Source organism: Rhea americana, unplaced genomic scaffold (assembly GCF_003343005.1).
Source record: "Rhea americana isolate MKP2758 unplaced genomic scaffold, rheAme1 scaffold_190, whole genome shotgun sequence".
In the NCBI taxonomy this organism is placed as follows: Eukaryota; Metazoa; Chordata; class Aves; order Rheiformes; family Rheidae; genus Rhea; species Rhea americana.
This window is the reverse complement of record NW_028186039.1, coordinates 525,153-531,315: the sequence shown is the minus strand read 5'-3', so window position 1 is coordinate 531,315 and position 6,163 is coordinate 525,153. Positions and strand designations below refer to the sequence as shown.

Sequence of the window (6,163 nt, the reverse complement as noted above, 5' to 3'; positions counted from 1 at the left end):
CTGGGCTTCTGCAGCTTCATCCTCTCTCTGCAGACCCACACCATGTTCCTGTCATTGCTGTGTCCATTCAGACACCAAAAGACTGGCTGTCATCAAAAACCAGTGGGAAAGGACCACCTCTGCTAGCTGGTATCCACTGTACAACCTGGTGTGGAAAAGCCAGCCTTAACTTGCTCCATGGCTGTGTCCCCCCTGCATGGGAACAAGGAACTTCAGAGGGCTGCTTCTTGTCTTCTGAAGTCCTCTGTAAACAGGGGTAGTCATTTTTTTTCCTGTTATATACCAAAAACTATCGCACAAAGCCATGCGGATGGCTCAATCTTCTCTTCTCTTCTCTTCTTCATTTCCAGCCCTTTAGCAAAGCCCCTTTTCTCCTGATTAATGCTGAAGCATTTATATAATGGGCCAGAGTCTGTTTTTTCTCTTATATTTGTCCAGTGCAGAAGAACTTGATTAGCTGATTTTTCCTCTTCTGTCAGTTCTCTGCCATCCCTAAAGGTCTACTCCTTGCAGAGCTGTGTGCCCAGGTCTGCACAGATCTCTGCTGTGGCAGGGGCTCCCCGCTCTCCTCCAGGTCCAAGCAGCCTTCTTCTTGCCACAAGGCACCTAACTGGGAGTCTCAAGGCTGGGTTCCTCAGTCTCTCTGAGCCCTTTGGAGTCCGCACATTATGTCTTGCTTCTCCCAGAGATCTTCCAGGTGATGTCGCTTGACTGCTTACAGAATCATCAGCCTCCTCCTTTTTAAAAAAGTGATTCTAATATACATATACGTATATATATATACACATACATGTGTATATACATATATATATATATATATATATAAATATATATATATTTAGGTCCATCAGCACTTCTGTGACTTGATTCATGTCCACTAACCCCGCTTTTGCTTTCTGACGCCAGCAGATTTACCCCAGTTTTGGCTCAGGAGGCTAGCCAGTGATCAGGGTCTTGCAGTTTGTTTCAGTTTAGAGGAGGCATTTCTCCATTTGTGTTTAAGGGTAACTGGCTTTTAGACCTTCCTTCTAAATCACAGCCCTCCAGCTGTTTGGTTCTGTTCCTCCATTCACAGCTCCAAGTGTCTCCAAGCCAACACAGCACCCAAAAGTGCTTTCTCTCCAGGGTCTTCCTTAGCGTCACAGTGCCAGGATTTCTCTGCCTATTTATTCCTTCTCGACGTGCTTCCTCCCTTTCCCCGCACACACAAATGCACGCTGCCAGTAACTCCTGCTTTTACATACAGCCCAGCTCAGGACCCAGAAATAGCCTGCGCTTTGGGTGCCAGCTGCTATTGTCTCAGTTCTCCCTATAGGAATTGTTCCCTCCTTTAGCTTGAAGGAGAACTGTTTATTCAGCTCTAAGGAGGCTTCTTCCAAACCCTGACCGAAGAGTATTGTTACAGAGAGCTGTGAGTTAAGTCCTGATGCTTCCAGGGCCCAGAGCACCATGACTCCTCTCCCACTAGCATCCATGTGCAGAGTACTGCTGGTGGCCCCACATCAGAGCTCCCCCCTCCAACCTTCTCTCCTTTCAGGCTGGTGAATTCAAAGCTTGGAAAAGGGTGTGTTTCATGGCCAGTTGCCACAGACTCAGAGCATGTAGACATCGAACACTGACTGCAGAACTATATTCATCTCTGTGGCCCAGCATCTACAAGAGAGCTGGCTGTGAGCAAGGGAGCCCAGCTAGAAGTACATTTTGTAGTGGCAGGAATGGAGAAAGAAAGCAGGAAGCAGGAGAAGGCCAGAACAGGGGTATCTGAAGACAGGCAGTGGGAGGCCAGAATGTTTCCAATGATGCAAGGGTTACAGGATCATCAGAGTTGTGACGCTCAGCCCTGGGGCTCCCCGTGATGGAGCTGGGCAGAGTAGCAAGGCTCCTCTGGAGGTGGTGGAAGTGCTCCCGGAGCACGTGCCAAGGCTGACGTCAGGCTGAGCACTGCGCTCTGGAGGGCTGCAGCAGAAACAGAGACAGGGTGTTTTCACCACACTGCTTGATCCTAATCATTACTCAGCTGGCATGCACAGACCTTTACAGGCACTCCAAAGCAACCAACAAGCTCCAGTCAGAGCAGGGACTGATCGCTTTTAAATCTGCCTTTAAAGCTCTAGTGGAGCTGAGTGCAGGAGAACACTAGCCTGAGGCTCCCACTAAATCCATCAGCAGGAAAATAACTAACCCAGCTGCTGCGAAGACTGGGCCAGCCCTGGGAACATTATCATTTCCTCATAATTAATACCAACATGTCTCCAGCAGCTTTGGCAAGCACCCATGCAGAGCAAAGGCAGATTGGTAACCAGTAAAAATGCCCTGTTAACGCGGCTAATGAACAGTCCTAATGGGGGAATCCCAGCCTGTGTGTGTGTGGGAGGAGGTCCTGTGGCACCGAGCACTGAACACGTTTGATAGCCAGCACCCAAAAAAGGACTGTGATCCCTCTCAGCTGGAAAAGCTGGAGCAGGGGTCAGCATCTCCCACAGCTGGAAAAGCCAGAGCCAGGACCCAAGTGGAAGGCTTTAACCAACTTCCAGTACAGCTAATCAGAATCCTTCTCCTTGCAAAACACACAGATTAAACAGCAGTGCGTGGGCACAAGGACCGAGGAGTCCTGCATGGGCCAAGGTTGCAGAGTGGGTCAGTGTCACAGACCATCTCAGCTCTTGGTCTCTGCTCCTTTGGGAGGTGCCTAGTGYTTCCAGCACCCCAGCTTTGGGGTCTTGTTGGCTGATTGTTTTTCCAATTGCTGAAGTTTAACAGCATTATCATGTCAATGGGCCCAGCCAGACTTTGCAGTGCAGGCTGCAGGGAGGTGGCAGTGCTTAGCTGGGCCACTCTGCCTGGAAAAACCCTCGGGAGAGCCAGCCAGGGAGGTGTGAGGCTTCTCTGCAGCTCCTGCCTGATACTCAGCTCCTTTCAGCCTGGCCCCTTGCCCCACAAGGCTCCTGCTCCCACTGTCAGCTGGGACACGTGAGAGCTCCCCAGCTCCTGGTCCTGGTTAGACTTGCCAAATGCTGCAGTCAGGCACCCAGCTGGATTTTTCCAGTGCCGCTTCTTCACTGCCTTATCTGCACCTAGGACCCAGCAGAGCACGGCAGGGCTCATAGCCCTCAAAAAACCACTCTGGGCAGCAGCTGCCATGCTTTGAGCTCAGGTACCATTCCCTGGTTGTCTTAATTAGGCAAGAGACTCACCAGCCCTTTTGCATGGTGTCTGAGCAGAAAGCAGGCTGTTTTGAAAGACAGTCTTGCACAGGGCACAAAAGCTGACACATAGCCTTAGGACACTCTAGCAAGGAGCACTTGTGCCAGAAATAGGGCTGTTCTGCCTGTATAGGGGCACTCGGAGCAGGGAGCAGAGCAGGCTGGATAAACACTCTACCCCTGCGCTGGAGGTGGGGGGATGGGAGGTGGTAATTGCCTTGCTTCTCAGGCAGCAGTGATCCCAGTGTGGGAGGACTTGCTGGGGATCTATCAGAAGATGGGATGTGCTCCAGGGTGAGCTTGCAGCAGAGAGTATTTGCACCCAGAGCGCTGGCTCCACACCTCACTTTTGGTTCACCAGTTCACACTGCATTTGCGTTCACTCAGCAACAGCAGCTTGGAAGTATGGTCTTGTGGTTTTTGGTAACAATCTCACTCAGGACATTGAAGATTTATCAGCAACTAAGCAAATGCTTTAAAATGTTATCCTTATTTTGCTATTTAGCCCTTACTATGCCATGAAATCTGCTTCATTCAGATCTACAGCTCTGCTGCCAGCACCTGCCCCTTGGAAATGTTGCAAATTAAACTTATACAGAGGTTTGGAGCCCAAGCCTGGCTTTGCAGACATGTCAAACATGTCTTAAGACCTTCAGGTTTCCCCTCTTAATTCCTCTGGTAACTAGAGGCAGCAGTTAGGCTCTGCTTTCTCTGGAGATGGGCTCCTTCTCTCTCCAGCTTGTTTCCCTTTCAGACCTGAGACCTCAAGCACCTCTCCCATACCCTGGCCTCCCAATCAGCATAATCAGCTCAATTCACACATTTGGGGTGGACAATTCCAGGCTAAGAGCCTGGAGCCTGTTCCCATTGAAAGCCAAGTCATCTCTCCCAGCTGCCCAGAATTGCCCTTCATGGGGGGTGAATGGTCTTGAATCAACCAAGGCCACTTGAAAACCTCCTCCTCCTCCTCCTCCTCCAAAGCTCCAGTGTCCCTATGGAGCCTGATCCCTCCGCCCCCCTTCACCCCCCCCAGGCTCTGGCCTGGGGAAGGAGAGGGTCAGCTCAGCTCAGGCTGGGAAGTGCCACCCACCGGTGCTGCTGGGCTCAGAGCGCAGGGTGAATGAGCAGGTTCACAGCGGACAGGTAGCTCAACATGGGGCTGCGAGGCCTCCTGGGCTTTCATGGTGCCTGCAGAGTGTCGCGGTCTCTCCTGCTACAGATCTATTTTGGTAGTAAAAACAAAACTGCCATAAAAGAAGTTCCCCCCCTCCAATATCCCAGTCGATACATACCTTTTTCTCTCTGGGAGCTAAGGGAAGAACTTGGGAGTGATAGGAACATAGGCTGCTACAGAGGCTATCTGTCTGCTCATAGGCAAGGGAGGGAGGGGAACTGCAGCACAGCCCAAAGACCACAGACAGGCCTGGGAAAGGGGAGCGCTGCCCCAAAGACCAGCTTTGGTGCCAGCGTATGATCAGATACCCAGTGTGGGCAAGCTCTGGGTGAAAAGAGACTCGGTGAGATTTGGTTACTCTCTGCCCTGCTTTACCCCATATGCACGCAGTTCCCTTGGCAGTTCACATATACGCCCACCCTGCAAGGTCATGCTTAGTTTGGCAGAGATGAGCTGTGGACATCCACGGCTCCCCTGGGGAGAGGGGATTACTCTGCTGCAGCTCCTCCGGGACGGCACGCGAGCTCCGTGCCCGAGCAGCCAGCTGGCTGCCACTTCACCGCACAGCGCTGCCTCCGGCCAGAGGCTTTTCCTCCACCGGGCGTGCAGAGAGTGTCAGCCTGTGTTTCTTACTGCTTCATCCACAYGGGCCAGAGGAGTTAGCTCAGGGAAGCTAGGAGGCTACATACTTCACATCTGCCTGCTAGGTCAGGCTCTGGAAATACTGCTTCCCTCCTGCACCCCCAGCCACAGCTGGCATTTTGCCCTGGTGGGCTTTGGCTAGAGTCTACGACAGGGCAGAATTCACTGTCCAGTTTGAGCTTCAAGGCCCCTTCATGGCCTGAGATCCCAGCCCACAGCCCTGGTTATGCACTCCCCAAGCTGGCTGTGCACACCCAGCTTCCCGCTGGCTGTCACAGCACCGTTTCCAAACTCTCCCCTGTCCAGCTTGGCTGCCCCAAAGCTGCCCTGTGTGTGCTTGGCAAGCTGGATGCATCAAGGCAGCTCTGAGCAGCTCTTCTCTCCCTGGTTTCCCACCTGCGGCTTTCTTACCGCAGCGCTGTTCTGTCGAAACGGGATGTGAGATGTCCCCATCAACATGTCCCCATCCTGGCTGCCTCTCACATGCTTGCTCTGATTATCTTTAGTGTGAGCTGGAGCCTTACACCAGGTGTAAACAGAACGATTTGGTCTCCAAAATTCAAGAGGTCCTCTTGGGTCCTCTTGGGCCCTGGGAGGCCCAGGGGAACCAGTGGCCGGCCTCCAAGGGCTTGGTGCAGCCTGCGGGGCCCTGGGGATAGCTCAGGCCCTGATGGCTGTGCATCAGGCCGCCACGCCGCCGCAAGGACGGGCTGTTGTCGTGATGACTGGTGGGCATGGGGCTGGGGGACTGGAGGAGGTGTGCTGGCCTCTGAGCAACAGGGAGGTCACAGTGTGGAGTGGGTGGTGGTCCCCGATCACTGTCCCTTGCTCTGAGGCGCCCCCCACGTCCATGGGACGCGGCGATCTGCCCAGAGTTTCTGTGTTTGCATCGGGCAAGCTAAAAAGCCAGGAAGCTAAGCACCCGCCTGCTGTTCTCCCGACCCGAGGGCAATCTTTTGTCAGCGGGCCTGGGTGCGAGCGCAGCCCTGCTCCCACAAGAAGCGCCTCCTTCCCGCCCGGAGACACCCGCAGGCTCTTCTAGCTTCACTCACGGGTTTTGGCCCGGCTCTGGCCAGGGCGCGGGGCAGGCAGGTGCGGCGGCGCTGGGTGCCCACGCGTGCCCAGGGCCGCGGCGGGGCCGAGG

General features: G+C 53.6%; 1 protein-coding gene across 1 annotated transcript in view; it reads left to right on the top strand.

Moving 5' to 3' along the window:
• Positions 1-5,952: 5,952 nt before the first annotated feature.
• TGIF2 (TGFB induced factor homeobox 2) overlaps positions 5,953-6,163 on the top strand; it is a 9,851-nt gene continuing 9,640 nt past the window's right edge. Inside the window, exon 1 of the mRNA XM_085302607.1 lies at positions 5,953-6,111. The gene's annotated coding sequence lies outside the window, so the exon portion shown is untranslated. The remainder of the gene's footprint in view (positions 6,112-6,163) is intronic.